Source organism: Notothenia rossii (assembly GCF_949606895.1).
Source record: "Notothenia rossii genome assembly, contig: scaffold_47, whole genome shotgun sequence".
Taxonomy (NCBI): Eukaryota; Metazoa; Chordata; class Actinopteri; order Perciformes; family Nototheniidae; genus Notothenia; species Notothenia rossii.
The window spans coordinates 117,831-128,155 of record NW_027639907.1 but is presented as its reverse complement, the minus strand read 5'-3'; positions in this window follow the sequence as shown (position 1 = coordinate 128,155).

Genomic DNA, 10,325 nt, shown 5'->3' with positions numbered 1-10,325 from the left:
ACTGGGTTAACGCTCGCCCCTGGATGCGGTTGGTCGAGTGTTCGAATCCATGCTGTGGCATACTTTTTTCCATTTTCACCCTTTTTCTATGGATCTCCAAAAAGTCAACTTTTACATTTTCTGAGTCTGGAGGAATTCAAGGGGAGTTTTCAGGGGAGTGCATTCTCTCTGCCATCTCCTCCCTGTGTGTGCGTTGCTGCATGCAGCAGCTGCGTGTGTGTGTGTAAACTGCCCCTCCCTTTCGCAAGCAGGCGTGGGAGAGAGAGATGTTTCGTCTCGATTTACACATGCTATGACTCCGGGGGTACTTCCATTCGCTTCATCTTGATCTGTTGATGCTATTTCATGTCTCGTTTGTCCATTGTGACGGTGGGAAAGCCAGGGAAATGTCCCGGAGATATACTGAGAAATCTTTGTAACAGCATTTTCCTGCGATCACAGCTATTCGCAGCTACGAGGCTGGGACCGCTTCCATTCGCTTCGTCTTGATCTGTAGATGTTATTTAATGTCTCATTTGTTCATTTTGATGGAGAAAAAGTTGTACATTTAGTGAATTCAGAGTTTCTAAGATGCACAAGTAGGCATGTTTGAGTACTCAGGTCCAGTGGCTCACTGCGTTAATGCTCGCCCCTGGATGCGGTTGGTCGCGTGTTCGAATCCATGCTGTGGCATACTTTTTTTCATTTTCACCCTTTTTCTATGGATCTCCAAAAAGTCAACTTTGACTTTTTCTGAGTCTGGAGGAATTCAAGGGGAGTTTTCAAGGGACTCTACCCGCCTTATGAGGCACTATTTTCGAATACTTTTTTCCATTTTCACCCTTTTTCTATGGATCTCCAAAAAGTGAACTTTTACATTTTCTGAGTCTGGAGGAATTCAAGGGGAGTTTTCAGGGGAGTGCATTCTCTCTGCCATCTCCTCCCTGTGTGTGCGTTGCTGCATGCAGCAGCTGCGTGTGTGTGTGTAAACTGCCCCTCCCCTTCGCAAGCAGGCGGGGGAGAGATAGATGTTTCGTCTCGATTTACACATGCTATGACTCCAGGGGTACTTCCATTCGCTTCGTCTTGATCTGTTGATGTTATTTCATGTCTCGTTTGTCCATTGTGACGGTGGGAAAGCCAGGGAAATGTCCCGGAGATATACTGAGAAATCTTTGTAACAACATTTTCCTGCGATCACAGCTACGAGGCTGGGACCGCTTCCATTCGCTTCGTCTTGATCTGTAGATGTTATTTCATGTCTCATTTGTTCATTTTGATGGAGAAAAAGTTGTATATTTAGTGAATTCAGAGTGTCTAAGATGCACAAGTAGGCATATTTGAGTACTCAGGTCCAGTGGCTCACTGCGTTAACACTCGCCCCTGGATGCGGTTGGTCGCGTGTTCGAATCCATGCTGTGGCATTCTTTTTTTCATTTTCACCCTTTTTCTATGGATCTCCAAAAAGTGAACTTTTACATTTTCTGAGTCTGGAGGAATTCAAGGGGAGTTTTCAGGGGAGTGCATTCTCTCTGCCATCTCCTCCCTCTGTGTGCGTTGCTGCATGCAGCAGCTGCGTGTGTGTGTGTAAACTGCCCCTCCCCTTCGCAAGCAGGCGGGGGAGAGAGAGATGTTTCGTCTCGATTTACACATGCTATGACTCCGGGGGTACTTCCATTCGCTTCGTCTTGATCTGTTGATGTTATTTCATGTCTCGTTTGTCCATTGTGACGGTGGCAAAGCCAGGGAAATGTCCCGGAGATATACTGAGAAATCTTTGTAACAGCATTTTCCTGCGATCACAGCTGTTCACAGCTACGAGGCTGGGACCGCTTCCATTCGCTTCGTCTTGATCTGTAGATGTTATTTCATGTCTCATTTGTTCATTTTGATGGAGAAAAAGTTGTACATTTAGTGAATTCAGAGTGTCTAAGATGCACAAGTAGGCATGTTTGAGTACTCAGGTCCAGTGGCTCACTGCGTTAACACTCGCCCCTGGATGCGGTTGGTCGCGTGTTCGAATCCATGCTGTGGCATACTTTTTTTCTTTTTCACCCTTTTTCTATGGATCTCCAAAAAGTCAACTTTGACTTTTTCTGAGTCTGGAGGAATTCAAGGGGAGTTTTCAAAGGACTCTACCCGCCTTATGAGGCACTATTTTCGAATACTTTTTTCCATTTTCACCCTTTTTCTATGGATCTCCAAAAAGTGACCTTTTAAATTTTCTGAGTCTGGAGGAATTCAAGGGGAGTTTTCAGGGGAGTGCATTCTCTCTGCCATCTCCTCCCTGTGTGTGTGTTGCTGCATGCAGCAGCTGCGTGTGTGTGTAAACTGCCCCTCCCTCTCGCAAGCAGGCGGGGGAGAGAGATATGTTTCGTCTCGATGTACACATGCTATGACTCCGGGGGTACCTCCATTCGCTTCGTCTTGATCTGTTGATGTTATTTCATGTCTCGTTTGTCCATTGTGACGGTGGGAAAGCCAGGGAAATGTCCCGGAGATATACTGATAAATCTTTGTAACAGCATTTTCCTGCGATCACAGCTGTTCACAGCTACGAGACTGGGACCGCTTCCATTCGCTTCGTCTTGATCTGTAGATGTTATTTCATGTCTCATTTGTTCATTTTGATGGAGAAAAAGTTGTACATTTAGTGAATTCAGAGTGTCTAAGATGCACAAGTAGGCATATTTGCGTACTCAGGTCCAGTGGCTCACTGCGTTAACACTCGCCCCTGGATGCGGTTGGTCGCGTGTTCGAATCCATGCTGTGGCATTCTTTTTTTCATTTTCACCCTTTTTCTATGGATCTCCAAAAAGTGATCTTTTACATTTTCTGAGTCTGGAGGAATTCAAGGGGAGTTTTCAGGGGAGTGCATTCTCTCTGCCATCTCCTCCCTGTGTGTGTGTTGCTGCATGCAGCAGCTGCGTGTGTGTGTAAACTGCCCCTCCCTCTCGCAAGCAGGCGGGGGAGAGAGAGATGTTTCGTCTCGATTTACACATGCTATGACTCCGGGGGTACTTCCATTCGCTTCGTCTTGATCTGTTGATGTTATTTCATGTCTCGTTTGTCCATTGTGACGGTGGGAAAGCCAGGGAAATGTCCCGGAGATATACTGAGAAATCTTTGTAACAGCATTTTCCTGCGATCACAGCTATTCGCAGCTACGAGGCTGGGACCGCTTCCATTCGCTTCGTCTTGATCTGTAGATGTTATTTAATGTCTCATTTGTTCATTTTGATGGAGAAAAAGTTGTACATTTAGTAAATTCAGAGTGTCTAAGATGCACAAGTAGGCATGTTTGAGTACTCAGGTCCAGTGGCTCACTGTGTTAACGCTCGCCCCTGGATGCGGTTGGTCGCGTGTTCGAATCCATGCTGTGGCATTCTTTTTTTCATTTTCAACCTTTTTCTATGGATCTCCAAAAAGTCAACTTTGACTTTTTCTGAGTCTGGAGGAATTCAAGGGGAGTTTTCAAGGGACTCTACCCGCCTTATGAGGCACTATTTTCGAATACTTTTTTCCATTTTCACCCTTTTTCTATGGATCTCCAAAAAGTGAACTTTTACATTTTCTGAGTCTGGAGGAATTCAAGGGGAGTTTTCAGGGGAGTGCGTTCTCTCTGCCATCTCCTCCCTGTGTGTGCGTTGCTGCATGCAGCAGCTGCGTGTGTGTGTAAACTGCCCCTCCCCTTCGCAAGCAGGCGGGGGAGAGAGAGATGTTTCGTCTCGATTTACACATGCTATGACTCCGGGGGTACCTCCATTCGCTTCGTCTTGATCTGTTGATGTTATTTCATGTCTCGTTTGTCCATTGTGACGGTGGGAAAGCCAGGGAAATGTCCCGGAGATATACTGAGAAATCTTTGTAACAGCATTTTCCTGCGATCACAGCTGTTCGCAGCTACGAGGCTGGGACCGCTTCCATTCGCTTCGTCTTGATCTGTAGATGTTATTTAATGTCTCATTTGTTCATTTTGATGGAGAAAAAGTTGTACATTTAGTGAATTCAGAGTTTCTAAGATGCACAAGTAGGCATGTTTGAGTACTCAGGTCCAGTGGCTCACTGCGTTAACGCTCGCCCCTGGATGCGGTTGTTCGCGTGTTCGAGTCCATGCTGTGGTATACTTTTTTTCATTTTCACCCTTTTTCTATGGATCTCCAAAAAGTCAACTTTGACTTTTTCTGAGTCTGGAGGAATTCAAGGGGAGTTTTCAAGGGACTCTACCCGCCTTATGATGCACTATTTTCGAATACTTTTTTCCATTTTCACCCTTTTCTATGGATCTCCAAAAAGTGAACTTTTACATTTTCTGAGTCTGGAGGAATTCAAGGGGAGTTTTCAGGGGAGTGCATTCTCTCTGCCATCACCTCCCTGTGTGTGCGTTGCTGCATGCAGCAACTGCGTGTGTGTGTGTGTAAACTGCCCCTCCCCTTAGCAAGCAGGCGGGGGAGAGAGATATGTTTCGTCTCGATTTACACATGCTATGACTCCGGGGGTACCTCCATTCGCTTCGTCTTGATCTGTAGATGTTATTTAATGTCTCATTTGTTCATTTTGATGGAGAAAAAGTTGTACATTTAGTGAATTCAGAGTTTCTAAGATGCAAAAGTAGGCATGTTTGAGTACTCAGGTCCAGTGGCTCACTGCGTTAATGCTCGCCCCTGGATGCGGTTGGTTGCGTGTTCGAATCCATGCTGTGGCATTCTTTTTTTCATTTTCACCCTTTTTCTATGGATCTTCAAAAAGTTATATTTTACATTTTCTGAGTCTGGAGGAATTCAAGGGGAGTTTTCAGGGGAGTGCGTTCTCTCTGCCATCTCCTCCCTGTGTGTGTGTTGCTGCATGCAGCAGCTGCGTGTGTGTGTAAACTGCCCCTCCCCCTCGCAAGCAGGCGGGGGAGAGAGAGATGTTTCGTCTCGATTTACACATGCTATGACTCCGGGGGTAATTCCATTCGCTTCGTCTTGATCTGTTGATGTTATTTCATGTCTCGTTTGTCCATTGTGACGGTGGGAAAGCCAGGGAAATGTCCCGGAGATATACTGAGAAATCTTTGTAACAGCATTTTCCTGCGATCACAGCTGTTCACAGCTACGAGGCTGGCACCGCTTCCATTCGCTTCGTCTTGATCTGTAGATGTTATTTAATGTCTCATTTGTTCATTTTGATGGAGAAAAAGTTGTACATTTAGTGAATTCAGAGTTTCTAAGATGCAAAAGTAGGCATGTTTGAGTACTCAGGTCCAGTGGCTCACTGCGTTAACGCTCGCCCCTGGATGCGGTTGGTCGCTTGTTCGAATCAATGCTGTGGCATACTTTTTTTCATTTTCACCCTTTTTCTATGGATCTCCAAAAAGTCAACTTTGACTTTTTCTGAGTCTGGAGGAATTCAAGGGGAGTTTTCAAGGGACTCTACCCGCCTTATGAGGCACTATTTTCGAATACTTTTTTCCATTTTCACCCTTTTTCTATGGATCTCCAAAAAGTGAACTTTTACATTTTCTGAGTCTGGAGGAATTCATGGGGAGTTTTCAGGGGAGTGCATTCTCTCTGCCATCTCCTCCCTCTGTGTGCGTTGCTGCATGCAGCAGCTGCGTGTGTGTGTGTAAACTGCCCCTCCCCTTCGCAAGCAGGCGGGGGAGAGAGAGATGTTTCGTCTCGATTTACACATGCTATGACTCCGGGGGTACTTCCTTTCGCTTCGTCTTGATCTGTTGATGTTATTTCATGTCTCGTTTGTCCATTGTGACGGTGGGAAAGCCAGGGAAATGTCCCGGAGATATACTGAGAAATCTTTGTAACAGCATTTTCCTGCGATCACAGCTACGAGGCTGGGACCGCTTCCATTCGCTTCGTCTTGATCTGTAGATGTTATTTAATGTCTCATTTGTTCATTTTGATGGAGAAAAAGTTGTACATTTAGTAAATTCAGAGTGTCTAAGATGCACAAGTAGGCATGTTTGAGTACTCAGGTCCAGTGGCTCACTGGGTTAACGCTCGCCCCTGGATGCGGTTGGTCGAGTGTTCGAATCCATGCTGTGGCATACTTTTTTCCATTTTCACCCTTTTTCTATGGATCTCCAAAAAGTCAACTTTTACATTTTCTGAGTCTGGAGGAATTCAAGGGGAGTTTTCAGGGGAGTGCATTCTCTCTGCCATCTCCTCCCTGTGTGTGCGTTGCTGCATGCAGCAGCTGCGTGTGTGTGTGTAAACTGCCCCTCCCTTTCGCAAGCAGGCGTGGGAGAGAGAGATGTTTCGTCTCGATTTACACATGCTATGACTCCGGGGGTACTTCCATTCGCTTCGTCTTGATCTGTTGATGCTATTTCATGTCTCGTTTGTCCATTGTGACGGTGGGAAAGCCAGGGAAATGTCCCGGAGATATACTGAGAAATCTTTGTAACAGCATTTTCCTGCGATCACAGCTATTCGCAGCTACGAGGCTGGGACCGCTTCCATTCGCTTCGTCTTGATCTGTAGATGTTATTTAATGTCTCATTTGTTCATTTTGATGGAGAAAAAGTTGTACATTTAGTGAATTCAGAGTTTCTAAGATGCAAAAGTAGGCATGTTTGAGTACTCATGTCCAGTGGCTCACTGCGTTAATGCTCGCCCCTGGATGCGGTTGGTCGCGTGTTCGAATCCATACTGTGGCATACTTTTTTTCATTTTCACCCTTTTTCTATGGATCTCCAAAAAGTCAACTTTGACTTTTTCTGAGTCTGGAGGAATTCAAGGGGAGTTTTCAAGGGACTCTACCCGCCTTATGAGGCACTATTTTCGAATACTTTTTTCCATTTTCACCCTTTTTCTATGGATCTCCAAAAAGTGAACTTTTACATTTTCTGAGTCTGGAGGAATTCAAGGGGAGTTTTCAGGGGAGTGCATTCTCTCTGCCATCTCCTCCCTCTGTGTGCGTTGCTGCATGCAGCAGTTGCGTGTGTGTGTGTAAACTGCCCCTCCCCTTCGCAAGCAGGCGGGAGAGAGAGAGATGTTTCGTCTCGATTTACACATGCTATGACTCCGGGGGTACCTCCATTCGCTTCGTCTTGATCTATTGATGTTATTTCATGTCTCGTTTGTCCATTGTGACGGTGGGAAAGCCAGGGAAATGTCCCGGAGATATACTGAGAAATCTTTGTAACAGCATTTTCCTGCGATCACAGCTGTTCACAGCTACGAGGCTGGGACCGCTTCCATTCGCTTTGTCTTGATCTGTAGATGTTATTTAATGTCTCATTTGTTCATTTTGATGGAGAAAAAGTTGTACATTTAGTGAATTCAGAGTTTCTAAGATGCAAAAGTAGGCATGTTTGAGTACTCAGGTCCAGTGGCTCACTGCGTTAATGCTCGCCCCTGGATGCGGTTGGTCGCGTGTTCGAATCCATGCTGTGGCATTCTTTTTTTCATTTTCACCCTTTTTCTATGGATCTCCAAAAAGTTATATTTTACATTTTCTGAGTCTGGAGAAATTCAAGGGGAGTTTTCAGGGGAGTGCGTTCTCTCTGCCATCTCCTCCCTGTGTGTGTGTTGCTGCATGCAGCAGCTGCGTGTGTGTGTAAACTGCCCCTCCCCCTCGCAAGCAGGCGGGGGAGAGAGAGATGTTTCGTCTCGATTTACACATGCTATGACTCCGGGGGTAATTCCATTCGCTTCGTCTTGATCTGTTGATGTTATTTCATGTCTCGTTTGTCCATTGTGACGGTGGGAAAGCCAGGGAAATGTCCCGGAGATATACTGAGAAATCTTTGTAACAGCATTTTCCTGCGATCACAGCTGTTCACAGCTACGAGGCTGGGACCGCTTCCATTCGCTTCGTCTTGATCTGTAGATGTTATTTAATGTCTCATTTGTTCATTTTGATGGAGAAAAAGTTGTACATTTAGTGAATTCAGAGTTTCTAAGATGCAAAAGTAGGCATGTTTGAGTACTCAGATCCAGTGGCTCACTGCGTTAATGCTCGCCCCTGGATGTGGTTGGTCGCGTGTTCGAATCCATGCTGTGGTAAACTTTTTTTAATTTTCACCCTTTTTCTATGGATCTCCAAAAAGTCAACTTTGACTTTTTCTGAGTCTGGAGGAATTCAAGGGGAGTTTTCAAGGGACTCTACCCGCCTTATGAGGCACTATTTTCGAATACTTTTTTCCATTTTCACCCTTTTTCTATGGACCTCCAAAAAGTGAACTTTTACATTTTCTGAGTCTGGAGGAATTCAAGGGGAGTTTTCAGGGGAGTGCATTCTCTCTGCCATCTCCTCCCTGTGTGTGCGTTGCTGCATGCAGCAGCTGCGTGTGTGTGTGTAAACTGCCCCTCCCCTTCGCAAGCAGGCGGGGGAGAGAGAGATGTTTCGTCTCGATTTACACATGCTATGACTCCGGGGGTACTTCCATTCGCTTCGTCTTGATCTGTTGATGTTATTTCATGTCTCGTTTGTCCATTGTGACGGTGGGAAAGCCAGGGAAATGTCCCGGAGATATACTGAGAAATCTTTGTAACAGCATTTTCCTGCGATCACAGCTGTTCGCAGCTACGAGGCTGGGACCGCTTCCATTCGCTTCGTCTTGATCTGTAGATGTTATTTAATGTCTCATTTGTTCATTTTGATGGAGAAAAAGTTGTACATTTAGTAAATTCAGAGTGTCTAAGATGCACAAGTAGGCATGTTTGAGTACTCAGGTCCAGTGGCTCACTGGGTTAACGCTCGCCCCTGGATGCGGTTGGTCGCGTGTTCGAATCCATGCTGTGGCATTCTTTTTTTCATTTTCACCCTTTTTCTATGGATCTCCAAAAAGTGATCTTTTACATTTTCTGAGTCTGGAGGAATTCAAGGGGAGTTTTCAGGGGAGTGCGTTCTCTCTGCCATCTCCTCCCTGTGTGTGTGTTGCTGCATGCAGCAGCTGCGTGTGTGTGTAAACTGCCCCTCCCCCTCGCAAGCAGGCGGGGGAGAGAGATATGTTTCGTCTCGATTTACACATGCTATGACTCCGGGGGTACTTCCATTCGCTTCGTCTTGATCTGTTGATGTTATTTCATGTCTTGTTTGTCCATTGTGACGGTGGGAAAGCCAGGGAAATGTCCCGGAGATATACTGAGAAATCTTTGTAACAGCATTTTCCTGCGATCACAGCTGTTCGCAGCTACGAGGCTGGGACCGCTTCCATTCGCTTCGTCTTGATCTGTAGATGTTATTTCATGTCTCATTTGTTCATTTTGATGGAGAAAAAGTTGTATATTTAGTGAATTCAGAGTGTCTAAGATGCACAAGTAGGCATATTTGAGTACTCAGGTCCAGTGGCTCACTGCGTTAACACTCGCCCCTGGATGCGGTTGGTCGCGTGTTCGAATCCATGCTGTGGCATTCTTTTTTTCATTTTCACCCTTTTTCTATGGATCTCCAAAAAGTGAACTTTTACATTTTCTGAGTCTGGAGGAATTCAAGGGGAGTTTTCAGGGGAGTGCATTCTCTCTGCCATCTCCTCCCTCTGTGTGCGTTGCTGCATGCAGCAGCTGCGTGTGTGTGTGTAAACTGCCCCTCCCCTTCGCAAGCAGGCGGGGGAGAGAGAGATGTTTCGTCTCGATTTACACATGCTATGACTCCGGGGGTACTTCCATTCGCTTCGTCTTGATCTGTTGATGTTATTTCATGTCTCGTTTGTCCATTGTGACGGTGGCAAAGCCAGGGAAATGTCCCGGAGATATACTGAGAAATCTTTGTAACAGCATTTTCCTGCGATCACAGCTGTTCACAGCTACGAGGCTGGGACCGCTTCCATTCGCTTCGTCTTGATCTGTAGATGTTATTTCATGTCTCATTTGTTCATTTTGATGGAGAAAAAGTTGTACATTTAGTGAATTCAGAGTGTCTAAGATGCACAAGTAGGCATGTTTGAGTACTCAGGTCCAGTGGCTCACTGCGTTAACACTCGCCCCTGGATGCGGTTGGTCGCGTGTTCGAATCCATGCTGTGGCATACTTTTTTTCTTTTTCACCCTTTTTCTATGGATCTCCAAAAAGTCAACTTTGACTTTTTCTGAGTCTGGAGGAATTCAAGGGGAGTTTTCAAAGGACTCTACCCGCCTTATGAGGCACTATTTTCGAATACTTTTTTCCATTTTCACCCTTTTTCTATGGATCTCCAAAAAGTGAACTTTTACATTTACTGAGTCTGGAGGAATTCAAGGGGAGTTTTCAGGGGAGTGCATTCTCTCTGCCATCACCTCCCTGTGTGTGCGTTGCTGCATGCAGCAACTGCGTGTGTGTGTGTAAACTGCCCCTCCCCTTAGCAAGCAGGCGGGGGAGAGAGAGATGTTTCGTCTCGATTTACACATGCTATGACTCCGGGGG